The 20,808-nt window shown below is 42.1% G+C and overlaps 1 protein-coding gene across 5 annotated transcripts in view; it reads right to left on the bottom strand.

The window, feature by feature from the left end:
* Patj (PATJ crumbs cell polarity complex component) overlaps positions 1–11,457 on the bottom strand; it is a 302,937-nt gene extending 291,480 nt beyond the window's left edge. For 3 of the 5 annotated variants that reach the window (XM_060365928.1, XM_060365925.1, XM_060365929.1), the window contains exon 1: positions 11,343–11,457. The gene's annotated coding sequence lies outside the window, so the exon portion shown is untranslated. Of the gene's footprint in view, positions 1–950; positions 990–10,365; positions 10,492–11,342 lie in introns of those variants that run through there. The other 2 variants (XM_060365926.1, XM_060365927.1) reach the window with 2 other exon arrangements.
* Between the last annotated feature and the right edge of the window lie 9,351 nt (positions 11,458–20,808).

Here is a 20,808-nt window from a genome sequence, read left to right as displayed (position 1 = left end):
TCGTTTCCTTTTCTTTTTCCTTTTTTTTTTTTTTGCTTTTGTTTTTTGAGGCAGGGTTTCTCTGTGTAGCCCAGGTCATCCTGGAACTCCCTCTATAGATCAGGTTGGCCTTGAACTCACAGAGGTCTGCCTGCCTCTGCCTACTGAGTGCTGGGATTAAAGGCATGTTCTGCCACCGCTCAGCTTCTGTAGTTTCTTATAAAGTTAAAAATATACTCATTATATAACCCATCCTTTCTGCTTATAAATTTATCCAAGAGAAATGAAAATATGATCTATATGTGAAAATACATAGTATTATTTGTAAAAGGCCCCAACTAGGAATACCGAGATGACCAATCATAAACAAGTGAATAAGCAAATAAATATTATATGTAAATACAACATTCGGGGGGGGGAAGCTAGTGACACAACTAAAAGGATGAATCCCCAAAATACTATGCCAGGGGTGGGGAGGTAGGGATGTGGCTCAGGCGGTAAACTACGTAACTATTATTATGCAGGGTGCCCCATGCTCACCCCCACTATCCCACAAAACAGATTACAACTGGGTGGGTAACTGTAATCCCAACACTGGAAGGGTGGAACAGAAAAACCAGACATTTGAGGCCATGTTGGGCTACAAGAGATAAGTATCAACAACAAACTTTCTTCAGCATTGGTAAAGGTCCAAGCAGTCCATGCAAGTGCTCCCTAGGGTGAAAACTCCCCAAAGACCTGTGCACAGGGCATCTCAGAAACACCTCCTGTGTACTCAGCATTACACTCTCACAACGACCAGGCAGCTGTGAAAACAGGGTGGCCAGAAGGGTACCATCCTCTTCTATACGAGCACAGAGCCCCAAACCATCTCAACGCCCATTGATGTAACTATCAGTAAGACAGGACTGTAAACTCCCAACTGTAAGGGGCCATTTCTATAGCTGAATGTCAACTTGACATGTACTCACTCATGAGAGAACAACAGGAGGCTGACTAAGGCAGGTGGGAGGACAAACCTGCACAGCCCTTCAGGAGGACAAATGCAGAGGAGGATATTTAACTCACACTCTCTTCCCAGGATTTCAATTTCTGGGTCTCTGTCTGTTTCTCTCTCTCTCTCTCTCTCTCTCTCTCTCTGTCTGTCTATCTGTCTCTGTCTCTCTCAGCAAAATGATGCACACACTAGTAATTTTTACATACTTTTTCATAGAAAAAACTCTTGCAAAAGTCAATGATCTCCAGTCACTGAAATGATGGAGTAAGCCAGAGTATGCTGAAGCTGGAAGAAACGTCACAAGCATATGGCTCTGTCCTTCAGCCTCGGGGGGTTCCCAGACTGTAGGCCTCTTTCTTGACAAACACACTTTGACAGAGTCCTTTATTTTAAAATGTCAGGTACAAAGTCTGAGAATCCACGCACTCATGGGGCACAGCTGGCTGGGAAACAGGAAATAGGCATGTTTGGCTTGCATAAGTAAAGAAAAGCTTATGGAAATAAAGGCTTCCAAGACAGAAAAGTTTTCCTTGAGTTTCAGGCCAGCAAGACCCAATCTGAAATTAAATACATTAAATAAATAAACAAGCAAGCAAACAAATAAGTGAATAAAGTAAGCATGTAAAAACAAATTTAAAAAAGAAAAGAAAGGCTTCCTTTAAAGAAGTATTTCTGTATATACCTCTCAGAAAAAGTATGCCACTTTTAAAAAGGCGTCTCCAAGAGATCAAAAGAATATTTTTTCAAAAAAAATCTTCGGTTAGAAGCACATCATTGCCACAGTCTAAGACTCGGGCAAGCACTGTACAGTCAGGCTATATACTCAACCACATCATATTTCTTATAGCCATAATTATGTGCCAACAGGTCATGTTTCGTTACCATGTGATTAAACTATCTAATTCCACAGGGCAGGCTGTGTGTGATCCGGACCACAATGAACTAGAAGAGGATAAATCTTCTCTAGGTTTGAGAGATTTGCAATTCTACTTGATGCCTCTAATGGCCAGCCAAGTATTTATTCTTTGCATTTCATTATTCTCTCCTGCTCAAGGGAACATATTCCTGGCATCAAAACCATCTGCTTACCAACAAACCACTTGCTATTCAAAATAAATGTGTTCTGAGACTAAATTTTACTTGAGTGGACAAACTAAGGATTTCAGTGATGCTGTAAAACATGCCCTCAGAGGTGGCTTCCTAAGGACTCCTCAGAGGACTTCAAGCTTGTGGGCAGTCTTCCATCAAGTGTGGGGAAGTGATATTTAGCTGCTGGCTAAGGTCCCTCCAGCATGGAGAGCTATCTGTGTCTGACTCCGGCTGTACAGTTACTAAGCGAGCTCAAATCCACATGAGACCTGAGCATGCTGGAATACCTACCCTTTTTGTAAAACAGGAAAGTTGTACAGCAATGGGAAAAGCAGAATTTAGGGGGAGATTTGTGTTATTTCCATACTTCTGTAAGACAAAAAAACACAAAAAACTGTGCATTGGGGAATTCTCTAGGGGGGAAAAAAAACCACATTTAAGAAAGAATACTTATTGCTTCCAGAAAACAGGAATTTAAAAGTGAGCCTTGGAGGACTGAGATTATAACTCGGTGGTAGAACTTATGACCAGCATACATGAGACCTTGGCTTCAATCTCCAACACCACAGAGAAATAATAAAACAAACATTAGCCTCTTTTACTTTACAGAGTTCAGTGTTGATTGAATTTCTATTAAAAAACTATGGGTTAAGAATATAGTTCAGTAGTAGAATTTTTTTTCTAACATGTGTGAGACTCTTAAGTTTTATTCCTCACTACTGGAGTAAAAATAAACAACAGCACTAATTTTATAATTTTTTAAAAAGTGGTAAAAGTGCCAGCTGTGGTATCACACACTTGTAATCCCAGCACTCAGGAGGCTACAGCAGGAGGATTCAGGTTTGAGGTCAGCCTGGGCTACTGACCCCAACACAAAAAGTGAACAAAAACAACTTGGGCATAGGAAAACATGCATATAATATGCCCAGGACACAGGAGGCTGAGGCAGAAGGACCTTGAGTCTGAAGTCAGTCTAGGTTATAAAACAGACCCAACCTCAACAAATACATATAGGTAAATAAATGTAGTGAAAGTAACAAAAAGATAATAGCTAAGGTGGCCTAAGAGAACAAGATACATAGCAAGACAGCAACAACATCATCAAACTGCAAGGCAACAGTAGCATTGTTGTGTACCATGTGCTAAAAGAAAGCTTTCATGCAAGCCTGGTGCTGCCAGCACAGAATCCACAAATTAAACATGGCACATAGGTCTAGGGTGTGACTTTGTTGGAACAAATGTATCTAGGCACACTGATTGACATAAAGTCTCTGCATCTACAAGATGCAGATAAAAAGAAAAGGATAGGTTAGACTAGACTTACTCCAAGAGTGGACTGCAAATTGATGGTAGGCTAGCAAAGAAATAAGTACCAAGACTGGAAATGAGCAATGACATACCTTCCTACGACACAGCAAGTATGGCTACCATAATACACACACACACACACACATATATATCAAGACCCTGTCTCTAAAACAATGATTTTCATAATAATTTCTTGTATCCTTCCCCCCCCGCTCCAAAAAAAAATTCTGCCTCTGAAAGGTTGGTGAGAAGGCACTGTGCTGTTTTAGTAGGTTAAGCAGCAGGCTGGCTTTTAGCCTGGAGTCAGCAGAAAATAGTCAGAGATTTCTAAATTAAAAAGTATTGGATCCAGATTTCTATTTTAAATAGGAATGTATCAGCCAAAGTGTGGTGATGTATGATTGACTTTAATCCCAGCACGTGGAGGGCTGAGGCAAGAGGATTGCCCTGGGTTTGAATGCAGCCTGGAATACACACTAAGTTCCAGGCTACTCTGGGCTACAAAGACATACATACATACATGCACATAGGCTTACATGTGTGCACATACATAAACACACAAAAGTAAATAAATAATATGCTTTAATGCTGTTTGAACTTTCTGAGAATATATTTCCACCACTAAGAATTTGTTGGGCTGGGGTAGAGTGCTTGCTTGGATATAGAAAGCCCTGTGTTCAAGCCACACTGTAAATAAATTAAAAACACTGGACACAGATTCAAGGTTTTCTATTTGCTTTTTAGCAATTGTAAAAATATACTACTAAGGCTGGGGAGAGAGTTCAATGGATAAAATATGAGGAGAGCAATCGGGGCCCAAGCACCACACAAAAGTAGTATAGATGCGAAAGTTCGCTTGTAATACCAGCTCATGAGAGACAGTGACTGGGGATTCCCAGGTTCAGCTGGCTCTAGCCTGCTGGACTAGCAGAATCAGCCAACTCTAGTGCAGTGTAAGACCAGGCCTCAGGAAATAAAGTAGAAAGCAAATAAGCGAGACACCTGATGTCAACCTGTCTTCCACACGAGTTACACTTGCACATATGTGTACCTACACACATGTACACCACACACACAAGGTAAATTTAAAATTAAAAATATGATACTTTACTAACTGTATTTTAGTATATATACACAACTTTTTAAATGCATAACAAAGACTTCAAAGGAGGTAAAAATTGTATTATCAGGACTGTAGAGCTGGCTCAGCACCAGAGTTTGATTCTCAGAACTGCTGCTCACAAACACCTGCAACTCCAGCTCAAGAAGGATCTAATGTCCTCTTATGGTCTCTGCAGGTAAGCACACTCACATGCACACACACCCCACATAGAAACACACATACACATTATTGTAAATAAATAAATATTAATTTTTATATTGTCTCCCAATGGATGAAATTGAAGGCACCTTGAAATCTATAAGAACAGAGATCCCCTCAGTAAAGATTAGGTAAAAAGCAGCTGATCAATCCCCTGACTTGTGTTTAACAGGGCTGACCTATGCAAACATAGAAGACCTAGGAAAAACAGCAATTCTGGGGCTGAAGAGTAGTTAAAGGCAGTGACTGCTCTTGCAGATGACCAAGATTTGGTTCCTAGCACCCACAGAGGCTCGATGGACTTCCCTCCAATAATGGACTGTGTGCCTGGAATCATAAACTGAATAAACCTCTTCTCGCCTAAGCTGCTTTCTGTCAAGATATTTTGTCACCCAGAAATGAAACTAGAATATGTTTAACCTGAGTACGATTTGCCGTAGATAGGCTACATACAACTGCCCATGGGTAAAAATTAAAACAGTGGGACCCAGTGTTGAAGAATCCCAAAAGGGCTGGGAAATATCTCATCGGGTAAAGCACTTTCAAAGAAGCGTGTGGACTACAATTGGGATTCCCAACCCATGCTGCAAAGTCTCACAGGTATGGAAGCCACCAGCAATCCCAAACTAGGGAGGTAGAAAGAGGAAATCCCTTAGGCAAGCTAGCAAGCTAGACTAGCCTTAAGTGGTAAGCTCTGGGCTCAGGGAGAGAGCCTGCCCCATTAAATAAAACGTATAGCAACCAAGAAAGAGAGCCAATGTTAACTTCAGGCAAAAAACACAAAGAAAAAGAAGTTTATTTTACTCAGCAGGTCCTAGTCCATCACTGAACAAGTGTTTGGGACATGAATTTTTCATATCAACTATAGGTTTGATTGAAAAAAAGTATAATATTGTGTTGTTGTTGTTGTTTTTAATCCATGTCCTATTCCAATACAAACTGATGGAATAGTTGGGGGTGGGGGAAGATGCCTCAGGAAAAAAAAAAATTGAATTCAATTTACATTTCTGGTTTAAGAACATTTACTGAAAACGAAATAATCTGTTAATTCCTCAGATCATGAATCTAAACAGCCAGATGTTATGCTGCACATCTTCAATCCCAGCGCTCTCATGAGGGAGAGACAGGCAGGTCGCTGTGCATTCAAAGCCAGCCTGGTCTACATATGGAGTTCCAGGCCAGACTGGGCTACATAGTAAGACCCTATCTCAGCATGGAAAAAAAGAATCCAAGACAAAGTAAGGATCCAAAGAAACACACTTTTCAGACTTTTGTTGGCTCATGAGAATTTAATTTCCTATTAACAAATGTCTGATCATCTATTTGAAATGTCTGGAGAATAAGGTCACTGGCTATCTTGCTGGGAAAGCATAGGCCCCATTACAAGTGGGTGCTTCTTAACTCCAGAGCTCACTGAACCAGGAAGCTTGAAAAACCCCTGAGCTTAATTTTACCTGTAAACTCACAGTGAAGCTCTTTAAAAAATGAAGTCCATGAACAGCTTTAACTATGCTTCCTTCAGAGTCAAAGGTCAGGATTTGTTCATCTTCCTTAAAGCTCCACATTTACTAGGTACTTGTCACTAACAAACAGAATCCAAGCCAGAGTGGCGGTGGCTGCCCCCAGAACTCTAAATAACTGCATCAGCTGTCATGCAATACAAACTCAAGCACCACGGAGGCATTAGAGGCCCATTAAGGGAAAGCTATTTCCCTCTGGTCAGGAGAATGGAATCTCTGGCCTGGGTGGAGACTTAACATTCCAGTTGGGCAGGTCAATATACTGGCTAAGGGGACCAGCTTCAGGAAGGCTTGATCCTCCTTACCACGCTGAAGAGATAGGAGGAATAATTCTTCCCATTAATGCCACAAAGCTCTGTTAGGTCTGCCCTCCCAAATCCTGACTCAGAAAGGCATATTTTTCCTTTTTTTTTTTTTTTCCTTCCAATGCTGGCCAGAGCCTACAAATGCCTTTTCTGGTATGATAGGCTTCTGTCTTTCTCTGGAGCCCCGTTCCCCTTGACCTCCATGACATACTCAAATAGCATGAATTTTTCTCTCCCTCTTCTCTAGCTGCCTCCTCCAGGCAGCTGCCTAGATTTATAGCTGGTCCTCCTTGGGGTTTTTCTTTTAAACTCTAATAGAGTTGTCGTTCTCTAGCTTCCTTTTGAGCCTACCCTTCAATTCTTTTAATAGCAATCTAAGAACTCTTAAGAGTGGAGTATACCAATTTCCCTGATAACATGTAGCAGCTCCACCAGCTCTCCCCGAAATTTTCAGCAACACAAGTCAGGTTTCCTACAAAAGCCTGGAGAAAGCTTTTCTAGACCAACTCAATATAAAAAATGTACAGGTTTCCACTGTAAAAAGACCACATCCCTAGAATGTAAGAAAAAGCAAGCCCAGAATGAGGCTAGATGCTAAAGCTACGTGAAATGTTTTAAGGTCACCTAAGAGTACATATGGAGGAAATACTGCAGTCTAAGTTGAGAGATACCATGAGAAATCACATTAGTGCTTAAGAATACTTCAGTTGGCAAAATATGAATTTTATCATTAAAATACCTGAGTCAATTCCTATTTGTACTCAACTCCAATTTGGCTGACTTTGTGTATGTCAAACTGCTCTGTGTTATACTTCTGTCATTATGTTAGTGACAAGTTTTCCCCACACAAGTAACCGCAACAAATCTGAACAATTTTCACACTTATTAAATCTCTGTTCATGTTCTTTAAGATTTATTTACGATTTATACCAGTGCCTCATTTGCATGTGTGCCTGTATCACAGAAGAGGGCACCAGATCTCATTATAAGGGTTTGAGCCACCCTGTGGTGGCTGGGAATTGAACCCAGGACCTCTGGAAGAGCAGCCAGAGCTCTTAACCCCTGAGCCATCTCTCCAGCCCTGTGATCATGTTCTTAATGGATGCTGTAATCAGTCCTCCACTGGAAGGGCCAGAATGTTGCGTCCACTAACAATGAACTACTGCCTCAACGCTGGTCTATTTCCCCCATATGCAGACTGTACCCTCACGAGTCTCTAGGATTATGGTCACACTGTTTTCTTCAAATTCTAAACAACCTAGTAAACTGACAAGGAAGGCCGTTCTAGGTTTTGGAGTCCTACCCACCAATGTTCCGTCTCTGTTTTCCAACAATCATTCTTCTGCTGCTGGGTGTGTAGCTCCCACCTGCGATTCAAACACTTGTAGGCTGAGGTGGAAGGGTTGCTGAGTGAGTGGTGCAGGCTAACCCAGATTACACTAAGAGTTCCAGGTTAGCCTGGGCTACATATAAAGACCCTATCTCCACTTCTTCCCAGAACAGAAAAAAAAGAAAAACATGCATGTGCTGCTGAGTTAACTATTTCAGCGCCTATTCTATACAACACAAGGCCATTCTGTATAACATTATCTTACTGAGGCTCTCAATGTCTCATCATCTGTAGTCCACAAATCCAAAAACTCATGAAGGGGGGGAAGACAAAACAAAACAAAACAAACAAAAAAAAACTATACACGAAAACATGGAGGGAGGCCACTGAGGAGAACTGACTTCACGGGGGAGAGCTATAGCAAATGCTCATGACTTTTTTGGCAAATAGCTAAAAATAAGAAGAAATTTCAAACTCAACTGTCCAAGTTGAGGACAACCTGACCCTCAACGCTCACTTAGCTCATCCCCCTTTGCTTACAAAGTTAATACAAACCTGAAAAGAAAAAGAATTCAGAAAAAAATCATTTTAAATATTTAATTGTTGAGAAGACTACATAAAATACAGCATTTGGCCTAGCAAATGGCACACACTCAACAAATGAAGACTATTATTGTCAGGGTCATTTTCAATCAAAATTACATGACAGTGTGCAATTTCAAAGACTTTAATATGTCATTTGTGGTTTTGCTATGTAATCAATACAGAGAAGGGCGAACAATTAAACTTTTCATCAGTGCAATTAATACAAAGCACATGATCAAACAAAGGCCTCTATATTAATTTTTTCTTTTTTGAGACAGGGTCTTACTATGTAGCCCTGGTTGATCCAGAGCAGACTGGCCTGAAACTCAGGGATCCTCCTAACTCTGCCTCTTGAGTGATGGGATTAACGGCATGCACCACCATAGGCCTGGCCTATAAACTGGGATTTTATAAGTCAGTTTAAAGCCAGCATGGTGATACACACCTACATCCCAGCATTCCATAGGCAAGAGGACGGTGAGTTTGAGGCCGCTGTCAACTTACACTGGCGTGTTAACGCTAGTATCGAATCTGCTGAAGGGTGAGTACATATGGAATCCTTACCTAGCATCTTCCGGCAGAAAGAGAATATGCGCCACAGGTTTAATTTTAAATTTCTGACAAGGGAAGGAGAGATGGCTGAACACTTGAGTGTTGATACCACCTTTACACAGGATCCAGATTCAGTTCCAGGACCCATGTCAGGCGCTCACCTGGCTTCCCTCCTCGGGCACTTACATTCACTTGCACATAACCACACATACACTTAATTTTAAAAAGAATAAAAATAACCAGGCAGTGGTTTTAATCCCACTGCCTTTAATCCCAGAGAAAAGAGGCCAGCCTAGCCTACTGACTGACAGCTAGGGCTACAGGGAGAAACCCTGTCTTGAAAAAAAAAAAAAAGAATAAAATAGTAAGAAGAAATCTAAAAGTTTTTGATAGTACCATATAAAAGAAAATATAGCTTTAATACATATTTTATGTAACCCAATACATATAAAGCATCATTTAAATATACAAGTAATATAAAAATATTTCATACACTGTTTTTGGAATCCAATGTACAGTTCATTTACAATGCATCTTAGTCCCAAAGAGCCCCATTTTGCTTGTGTTTCTGTGTTCACCACAAAGCACTGACCTATATGCTAGACTTTTTGAGAATGATTGCAATGTTTTTAGCAAAGTCTCTGACTAGCCCGGTAAGAATGCGAACAGGCTTGATTGCCTCTGAGCAGAGAGGACAGCGGGAGAGCAGTTGCTTGCTGCAACAAGACACATTCTAGAACTGTTTCCTCTCAACCTCTTCAAATCCCAGTGAGGCAGATGATTTCCAAGTGGAGGCCCAGCACAAACCACTTGCCAAGTCATGCCTATCCTTAAACTCTACCGGGTCCTCAGCTATCTATTCATCTCACTAAAAATGTACTGTTTGTTTGTACAGCAAGAGCTTAGCATGTGCAAGGCCCTGGGTTTCCACCCTTAGCACCAATAAATAAATACAAATAAATGCAAGCTCTAAATCCTTCCATTTGCAACAGAATCTACACTGGGGGCTCTAGAAGACATCCAAATATATACAAAATCCAAGTTTAAAAAAAAAGTAACAATGATTACATGATCTCAAATATTCTGACAAAAAAATCCCTGTTTTCTCAAGAAACTTAATTCTCCCATCAAGACCAGCAAAGACTTCAGCGAACTAACCCCTTTTTGGCTTCCCCAAAGCAATGTGTTTTTGTTAAACTTTAACAAAGCAAGCAAGTTTAGGCTGCTTAGCTGTTTGATGTAAAAATAATGATTAAACCCAACTGTAAGTACTGGGAAATGTTGGGCTGTCTCAAGAAAACGGGAATTCGTTATGAAAACACAGATCTTTATTTCTATCTTCAAAAACACAAAGTGAAGCCGGTGATTGTGACACACACCTTGATCCCACCACTCGGGAGGCAGAGGCAGGTGGATCTCCGAGTTCGAGGTCTACAGAGCGAGTTCCAAATCAAATCATTCTTCAGAGGAAAAGCCCATTCATTACACACCACCAGTAACAGCACCTAAATTAGAATGGGTAAAACCGCTTTGCAATCTGCTTCCAAACTCTAGAGTAAAAATCTTCCACACCTGCATTTATTAACGTTCGAATTATCTTCAAACTTCAATAATCTTTATAGAAGCCATCAGGGCCCCAAAAATATCAAAAGGTCACCTCTCGTTTTCTAATTCTGCAAAATAAACAGACTGCCGCTTTTCAATCCCACCTCTCCCTAGCTGGAATGTGCTCTAGCAGTGTCAAAGGAACTGACAGTATTCTAGCCCTCCGTAGGCTTCTTAATTGAAGACACAGTCGTTGGACACCTACCGATGCTAAGACCATAGGTCAGATGCAGAGAGGCAATCTAGAGAAATCAGGCCCAGCAAGGTGTGCCCTCTCAACAGCAGAGACAAACGAGTCAAGAAGGCATTCAAATCAGAAGTGATAAGAGCCCACAGGAGACAAAGTGCAAGCGAACACTCCAGGGAGAGCAGGGGCATTCGAAAGATGGGCAAGATCTGGAAATGCTTTCCAGAACGATGCCAGGCAGGAACCCAGTAACTTCCCTAAAGGCTGAGGGCCACCTCCCCAGCTGAGCAGAGAGAGGCCCTGGGGACCCGAGGCCCACCCGAGGCCAGGTCGGCCCCTCCGCTCCCTCCCTCCGTCTGCGGGGAGGCTCCGCCCCGCTCCGGGAAGCCGCGGGCACTGGATCCGCGAGCACGCGCGACCGCGGAGCCCACAGGCCGGGCGGGCCTGGACGTCGGCGCCGGGCAGGTCGGCCGGGCCGCGGGCCGCCGCGGAGCCCGCGAGCCGCCCGGCGCACCCTCCCCCGGCCCGGGCCGCCGCTCCCGCCCGGGGCGCCGCGAGCGTTACCTGGTCCGGCGACTGCGGGGTGGGAGCCCCGGGGCTGCGCGGGCACTGCCTCCTCAGCTGGCGGAAGTTCGGCGGCTGCCCGCACCTGGGCGGAAGTGCGGCCGCCTACTCACCTGGGCGGAAGTGCGGCCTGGGCCGCCTCACCTGGGCCTCCGCCCAGCTCGGCCCGGCCGGGGCGGGGCCGACCCGGAGCCCTTGGACTTGAACCGGTCCGTGAAAGTTCCCCGAGTGAGCGGGGCTGTACACCCTGGAGAGGAGGCCGGGGACCCTGCGGGCAGGTGCGGAGGTGTGAGCGACTCGCGCGAGACCCATACAGAAGACAAGTCCACTCGTGTCCCTTTATGTGCTGCTAGCTCAACATAAAATTTTGTAAACGTCAATCTCTGTGTCCCCATCATCCTAAGAGTAATTATAAGTGTCTTCTTTTTTTTCTTACTTAGAATTTTGATGATAAGCATTTACATTATCTAATACAGCCTACTCAATGCTAGAGGGAATCAGTCATCAGTTATCTTACTGAATAAATGCACTATTAGGCCCTGTGATTGACGGGGATGACAGATAAAAATGGTATCTTCGAAAGATGAATATGTACAAACCTCTGCAACAGGAGGACATTTGCTGGTTATGCGTTTGCTAGTTTATGGCTGCGTGCTTATTTTAGAGGGAATAGCATTTGTTAAGCCTTCTAAGAAGGTACACAAGTTTTTCCCTAATTAGGGAATAAGATAAAGGTGTCCGTTTTCACCTGTCCTGGTCAATACACTACTTCCTGGAAACCTCAGCCTGAATAGACAAGGAAAGTAAACAGTAGGCCTTTCTTCGAAGTGGTGCACAGTGGACCAGTGGGCATCTGGTCCCAGTGCCCTGGAGTTTCAAGTAGTATTTTAAGTCCCTGTCTCTAAAAGAACATAAAAAAGAGAAAGAAATGGCACACTAATAGGAAGGAAGCAAGTGCAATCTTGTTTGTGGATGTCATAATTTTAAAAGTAGGAAAACCAGGGAAGTTTTAGGATCCAAAACCAACAGAGAAAAATTAAGGTTGGGTGGGCAAAATGGCTCCATGGGTGAAAGCGCTTACTGCCCAAGCCTGGCTGCATTCAAATTCTATCTCAAGAACCCATACAGTGGAAGAATCAAACCAATTCCAGTTGTTCTCTGACCCCCATATGCCCCCAATGCCAGTGGACCATGCACCCTAACACACACAAATGTGAAAGGAGAAAGAAAGAAAGAAAGAGAGAGAGAGAGAGAGAGAGAGAAAGAAAGAAAGAAAGAAACAAAGAAAGAAAGAAAAAAAGAAAGAAAGAAAGGACAGTCCTGAGTCCTGTGGGTGGAGACAAGAATATTGCTATGAGTTCAAAGTCAGCCTAAGGTACATTGTGAATTCAGACCAGCTAGGACTACTGAAGTACATAGTAGGACTGATCTTGTCTCAGAAATAAATGGATAAAAGTTTTAAATCAATAGCTTTTTTATACCAAATAATGGACATGCTAAGAATGAAGTAAAGAAAGCAACCCCATCCACAATAGCACAAAACAAACACAACTCTGGTATCTGCATGTGTTGGCTAGTTTTATGTCAGCTTGACACAAGCTAGAGTTACCTGAAAGGAGGAAACCGAAACTGAGGAAATGTCTCCATAAGATGCAGCCGTGGGCATTTTCTTAATTAGTGATTGATGGGGAAGGGCCCAGCCCGCTTTGGGTGCTGCCATCGATGGGCTGGTGGTTCTGGATTCTATAAGAAAGTAGGCTGAACAAGCTTTGAGGGACAGCCAATAAGAAAAATTGATTGGCTCCTGCCTCCGGGTTCCTGCCCTGCTTGAGCTCCTCTCCTGACTTCCTTCAATGATGAAGAGTAATAACGGAAGTGTAAGCCAAATAGGCCCTTTCCTCCCCAATTTGCTTTTGGTTATTGTTTCATCACAGCAATACAAACCCGAACTAAGACAAGTTGATGCAGAAAATGGGGTATTGCTGTGACAGACCTGACCATGTTGTTTCAGGGAGGACTGTGGTAGGACTTTGGAACTTTGTGCAAGAAAGGCCATTGGGTGTTCAATGCTTGGTGAACTGTTCTGTAAAAGCTTATCGGAGTATTTTATCATAGCAGTTGTGTTGGTGACCCCTTGCCAACTTGACACAAACACATTACTGTTGAGCTCCAACCTTTCCTTTCTTGCTCAGCCTCAATATCATATAATAATGCCACAGTATAAAGTATTTCAAAAACTTAAAATTTCCCCTAGTCTTTACAAATTCAAACATTTTAAAATTCCAGCCCTTCGGAGGCAGGGGCAGGCAAATCTCTGAGTATGAAGCCAGCTTAGTCTATAGAAATAGTTCCAAGACAACCCTGTCTCAAAAATTCAAGGGGGAGGGGCATTGTTAAGGTGAAATCTTTGGGGAAGTGGTCTGGAGAGTCAGCACACAGGAGATGTGTTATAGACTGAACAAGCCCTTTAGAGGAGCCCAGAAGAGCTTCAGTGAATCTCAGACATTGGACCTTGAGTTATTTATACTGTTGCAATTTAGTTTTGGTTTGTTTAGATTCTGACTGTGCCCTGGTATTTCCATTTTGAAGTAAGCATCAATTTAATGTCCTTTTTATCTTACAGGAGCCCACAGTTGAGAGACTAAATTGTTAAAGAGATTCTAGATTTTAAAAGAGACTTTGTATTTTTAAAGAGATTGAGTTTTAAAGTGTTTGAATTTGTAAAGACTAGGGGGTAAGTTTGTAAAATACTTTATACTGTGGTATTATTGTGTGAGCTTGAGGAAGAGCAAGAAGGGAAAGATTGGGGCTTACCAGTGATGTGTTTCTGTGTCAAGCTGACAAAGGGGTCACCAACACTAATGCTGTGATAAGACACTCTGACAAAAGCAATTTAACAGGAGTTAAGATGTAGGGAAGATCTCTAAGCCTAAGACTAACCTGGTCAGAAGAGAGAGTACTAGGTCAGCCAGAGCTACATAGTAAGACCCTGGTGCTTGTTTTTTGTTTGTTTGTATTTTGTTTGTTTGTTTTTAAAAAGCAATTTAAGAGAGAGTTTATTTGGCTCATAATTACAGGTTGCAGGATATCAGTGTGGGGGCATCAAGGTGTCAGGAACATGGAACAGTTAATTACATTCCATTCACAGTCAAGAAACAGCAAAATCCCGTTTAGAGAATGGTACCGCCCACAGCATGAAGACTATGCCTACCTCAGTTAATGTAATCAAGTAGTCCCTCACAGACATGTTCATAGACATTCAGACAGTACCTCATTGAGACTCTTCCTAGGTGATTCTAGATTGCGTCAAGTTGACAATTAAACTAACCATAACACCTGGGAATAAATTTAACGCTGAAAATGAATGTTCTCTGCCCTGTTACGGAACACTAATGAAAGAAATGGTAGAGAATGCAGACACAAATGTTCATAGGTTGGGAGAATTAATACTGTTAAGCTGTTGATACCACCCAAAGCAACGTACACATTTGATGCAATCAAATGCAATCCGTAACAAAATACAATGAAGCTTTTTCTAGGACAAAGAAAAAAAAATTCTAAAATTTCTGTAGAATAACAAGAGACCCAGAGTGACCGAAGGAGTCTTGAATGAAAGGAACGATGCTGCAAGAGTCCTAACACCTGGACCCCATGTATACGATGAAGCTCCAGCAGCTGGAACAGCATGATACCAGTGCATAGACTGAAGGCCATATGCACATAGACCATATGCAAAAATCAGCCCCAAACAGATCAAAGACCTAAGTTTGGAAAGATATGCCAACTACCGAAAGAACACAGGAGAAACATTTAAGACATTTGTGCAGATGATGGTGTTTTTCATAATTTTACTTTACATAAATGGTTGTTTTGCCTGTAAGTATGTCTGTGCGACACATTTGTGCCTTGTGCCCAAGGAGGCACCAGAAGAGAGCATCAGATCCTCTGGAAATGGAGTTACAGAGTGTTTTGAGGCACTATTTAGGTTCTGGGAATCAGGCCCAGGTTCTCTGGAAAAGCAGCCCCTTTGATGATTTTTTAATTAGACTCAAGGAACAAAGACAATACAATAAAAACATTAGAATTATGTCACACTAGGAAATTGGTAAGAAATAACTAAGGGCTGGAGAGATGGCTCAGTAGTTAAGAGCACTAGCTGATCTTCCAGAGGACCTCAGCTCAGTTCCCAGCAACCCCATGGCAACTCAGAACCATCTGTAACTCCTCCTATCTCAGCCACCGAAGTCTTTAGAATTCACAGATGTCTTAGTCAGGATTACTATTGCTGTGATGCAACACCATAAGCAAAAGCTTGAGGACGAAAGGGCTTATTTGCTTTCACATCACAGTCCATTGCTGAAGGAAGTCAAGGCAGGAACTCAAGCAGGGCTGGAACTTGGAGGCAGGAGCTGATGCGGAAGCCATGCGGTAGTATTGATTTACAAGCTTATTCCTCGTAGGTTGCTCAATCTGCTTTGTTTGTTTGTTTGTTTGTTTAAATAGAACCTCAAACCACTAGCCCAGACATGACACCAACCACAATGAGCTGGGCCCTTTCTCCCATCACTAATTAAAAAAATGTCTATAGGCCTGTCTATAGCCCAATCTAATGGAAGCATTTTATCAATTGAGGTTTCCTCCTCTCAGCTTACAATCTTATATTCAGTTTGACATAAAACTAACCAGGACAACAGGTTTATGGCATTTCATCCATCCCTGAAAACTTTTAATAGAATTCTGAGTATAGTAGAAACTTTTTTTTTTTTAGTGAAAGATTTGTGTATAAACTGTGTAAAAGTAGATTGAGGACCTTGCAGAGAGGCCCTATGATAAAACAAAAGAGGTCACTATAGCAAAGGATACAGGAAACAAGGAAAACATGAACTAGGATGAAAAGTCAGCCAGGCAGTGTCGGCTCACTCCTTTAAGCCCAACACTCAGATGGCAGAGGCAGGCCGATCTGTATGAGTTCCATGCCAGCCTGGTCTACAGATCAATCCAGGATAGCCAAGGTTACACAGAGAAACCCTGACTCGAAAAAACAAAAGAAAGAAAGAAAGAAAGAAAGAAAGAAAGAAAGAAAGAAAGAAAGAAAGACAGACAGAAAGAAAGAAAGAAAGAAAGATGGAAGCAAGCAAGCAAGCAAACACAGGCTTGAAAGAGACCATCCAGACATGGTGGCTCCCTCACCCAGGAGACAGAGACAGGAGAATCCCTTTGATAAGTTTAAGGCCAGCATGGCTACATAGCAAGATCTTGTTTCACCCATTTGCTTCCCCAGTAAAAACACAAATGCTTAATGATATTAGCTGTTTAGTGATTAGATGAAGATATTACGAATATGGAGAAAATTGAAGATTAAAAATGTTCCCAAACTTTATGTGTAAAGTATACACATACGCAAAATAGAGGCCAGAGGTCAATGTCAGGTGTGTTCCTTTGTTACTTCTACACCTCACTTTTGGATACCAGTTCTTTCAATTAACCTGTAGGTCACAGATTTAGCTAGACTACCTGGCTAGCAAACCACAGGGACCTGCCTCTCTCTTCCTCCCCAGCACAAGGATTACAGATGTACATCTCTTTGCCCAGCTTTTTACATGGATGCTAGGAAGATCCCCAGGCTTGCAGCATGGGGATTTCACTGATGGAGCCATAGTTTTGAATCTGATAGAAGGAAACCTTAGTAGTGAAAGGTAGAAGAGATGATTTGTTTTGTTTTAACAGAAGGACTCTGGTAAAAATTAGTTTTAGATTTTCCATATGGCATTCAAGATGGAATATATTTTGCATGCAAGAGTGGGCCTTGGAGCTGAAGTAGTGGCTCAGTGGTTAATAATACTTGTGCTCTTGCAGAGGTCTGAGGTTCAGTTCCAAGCCCATGGTGGCTCATAGCCATCCATACTCCAGTTTGCAGGGATCCACCAGGCACGCACATGTCACATGCGCATGCATGCAGGCAAAACATTTACATACATAATATAAAAACACATCTCAAAAACCTTTTAAAAACAGAGTAGACCTGTGTGTGTGTGTGTGTGTGTGTGTGTGTGTGTGTGTGTGTGTGTGTAGGGGATGAATGTGGCTGCATACGCCAAAATGAGCGCACAAGTATGCATGTGGAGGTGGAGGTGAGCCTTGGGTTTACTCCTCAGGAGCCATTTACTGTGTTTTTGGGGATAGGATCTCTGAAAGAACTTGGAGTCGATTCAGCGAGGCTGGCTGTTCAGCAGGCTCCAGAGATCAGGAGTCAGTCTGTCTCTGCCTCCCTAGCGCTAGAATGAAAAGAATTACAACAAATGTTACCATACCCGAGGTGTTTGCTTGTTTTCATGGCCTTTTGGGGATCAAACTCAGGTTCTTGTACTTTTGAGATGACACTTAACCAAGAGCCATCACCCCAACCCTGAACAGCCCTTAAATAGTGAGTCAGTTCATTTTAAACGGAGCCCATGTAGTTAGGTTACTGCAACCAAGTTTACAATAAGAAACAGGTGTGAAGCAGGAGTATGTTTATAGAATAAAATCATGTGAAGAAGTAGGTGTTAAGGATATGCAAGATTCCTGATGCTACTACCAGGGAAAACTTTCATGTTATATATATATAAACATATATATATAACATATATATATATATATACACACACAAACATATATATAGTGAAATAATAATAATTTTAAAAGCCTTGAGGAACAATCTTTTATCCCATGTTTTTGTTCTAACCAAAGAGACAGGTGTTGTGCTGGTTTTCTCAGCTATTTACTATGTACAAAACTAATCTTTAATAGAATGAAAATATATTATATAAATTCTTAGGAATCAATGTTGCTAGGCATGGTAGGGCATGGCTTCCATTCCAGCGTTCAGGAGGCAGAGGCAGATCTCTTTGAATCCCATGTCAGCCTGGTTTACATAGTGAAGTTATGTTCTAGGGACCCTTTACATAATAAGAAAAAAAAATAAAGCTTGGAATTAAAGCTTGGACTTCAACACAAGAATCTCAAGTGACCAAGAAACCCTTAAGGAAATGTTCAATGCCCTTAGCCATCAGGAAAATGCAAATCAAACTGACTTTAAGATTCCATCTTACACCTGTCAGAGTGTCTAAGAACAAAAACACTAGTGACAGCTTATGCTGGTAAGAATGTGGAGCAAAGGTAACACTCCTCCTTTGCTGGTGGGAGTGCGAACTTGTACAGCCACTTTGGGAATCAATATGGTGGTTTCTCAGAAAAAATGGGAATTGATCTACCTCGAGACCCAGCCATGCTGGGCATATACTTCTAGGCATATACCCAAAGGACACTCCATTCTACCACAAGCACACTTGCTCAACTATGTTCTCAACAGCTTTATTCATAATACCTAGAAACCAGAAACACCTGGATGTTCCTCAACCGAAAATTGATAAAGAAAATGTGGTGTGTTTACACAATGAAATATTATTCCACTGCTAAAAACAATGACATCATGGAGATTGAAAGAAAATGGATGGAACTAGAAAAAAAAAATCTTCCTGAGCAGGGTAACCTAGGCCCAGAAAGACACACATTATATATACTCACTTATAAGTGTATATTAGCTCTAAAGTAAAAGATAATCATATGATAGTTCACAGACCTAGAGGCTCAGCGATAAGGAGAGCTTAAGGGGGGAGGAGGATACAAGAATTTCTCAGAAAAGAGGAAATAGAATAGATTTTGAAGGTGGACTGGGGGCCTGGTTTGGTTGGAAACAGGAGCAATCAGGTTATGGAGTGGAGAAAATACTGGGAAAAATGATTGGAACTGGGGCCATTTCAGGGTCCAGGGAGAAACGTAGGCAATGGAAACTCCATGGAATCTATGAGAGTAGCCCTAGCAACAGTAATGGGGGCTAGTGAGCCTGAACAAGCCATCTTCTGTAACCAAGCAAGGCCTCAAGTAAAGGGATTGGGACACCAGCCCAGACACAAAACCTCTGACCTACAGTTTGTTCTGCCTGCAGAGTGTTCTGGGACCAGAGCCAACCATACTCCTCACCAGAGAGACTTCATCCAGCACCTGATGAGAACAAATGGAGAGTCTCACAGCCAAACATTAGCCAGAGCTCAGGAGTCTTGTGGAGGAGTGGGGAGGAAGGAACCAAAAGGGACAGGGACACCACAAGAACATAAGCCACAGAATCAGCTGACCAGGACTCATGGGGCCTCTGAGAGATCAAAGGGGCTGTAGAGGTCTAACCTAGGCTCTTTGCATATGTGTTATGGCTGAGCAATTTGGTACTCTTGTGGGAATCCTAAGAGTGGGAACAGGAGCCTACTTGTGGGACCCTTTTGCTCCTACTGGATTGCTTTGTCCAACCTTAATATTAGGAATGTACTGGGTCTTATTAGGGCTTGTTATGCTGTGATTGATTGATTTCACTGGGACGCCAGCTCTTTTCTCAGGGCAGGCAGAGTGGGGCAGGGTGTGTGTGTGTTGTGGGAGGAGGTGGGGCAGAGAGACTAGGGGAGAAAAGGGGGGAGAAACTACCTCTGAGATGCAATATATGAGGGAAGAAAAAGAAAAGACTTAAGTTTTTATCAAATTTAAATAGCTCAGCCATCATGTGATCATAATAATGCATGAGACTGCAAAAAGAGAAGTTACAGATATAAGGGGCTATTGAGAGGAGGTGATACCTCATCAATATTTTAATACATCATCAATTCAAGAGTCAATTTTCCGTCCATGTGATGCTGGAGACTGAGCCAGGGACTGTGCTTGCAAGGCAACTCTGCCGCTGTCCGAGCTCAGGAGTCAAAAATTTTATAGTTTAGTTGCTGTCTTATTGAAACCTTTTAATTCCTTTAAATTTACATATTGTGAAGAGAATAAAGATAATCATTAAAACCATAAAAATAGATTCAGTAATGGGATTAATCAGCAAAGCGTCAGCAGTTCTAAGTAATTGTTTTAAATCTGTGCTAAACTTGAAACACAGATCAGCAGTATTCTTGGACTCAGCAGGAAACCATCTAATTTCGTTATAATTTCAATAAACCCGAAGCGCAGAATTGCTTTCTTTCGTCCTTTGGGTTTCTTTATGTATGCTGTATTTTAAAAATCAACTAGAACATTCTTAGTCCAAGTAGTAGTTAATCATCTTGTAAGTAGTAGTTTATCATCTTGTAAGATGTATAACTGATATTCTGATTCTTTTTTAAATATTTATTTTATGTGTGCTACTTCCACCATGAGGTCCCTGGCAGGGGGCAGCCAGGGTCTTTACCCACTGAGCCAGATGTGCGCCTCTTGCTTGAGGAGGCCAGACAGGGCTTGGGATGTTCAGGAGGAGCTGGAATTGCACTGCACAGAGGCTGGGAACCTGACCTGGTTCTCTGTAAGAACAGCGAGCTCTGTCAACTCCCGAGCAATCTCTCCAGCCCCGACATTCTGGTTCTTAACCTTGTATTTTACGTAGTCCTTGAACACCAGTCCTTTA

The sequence above is a fragment of the Meriones unguiculatus genome, chromosome 12, assembly GCF_030254825.1.
Source record: "Meriones unguiculatus strain TT.TT164.6M chromosome 12, Bangor_MerUng_6.1, whole genome shotgun sequence".
In the NCBI taxonomy this organism is placed as follows: domain Eukaryota; kingdom Metazoa; phylum Chordata; class Mammalia; order Rodentia; family Muridae; genus Meriones; species Meriones unguiculatus.
This window is presented reverse-complemented; position numbering and strand designations above follow the sequence as displayed.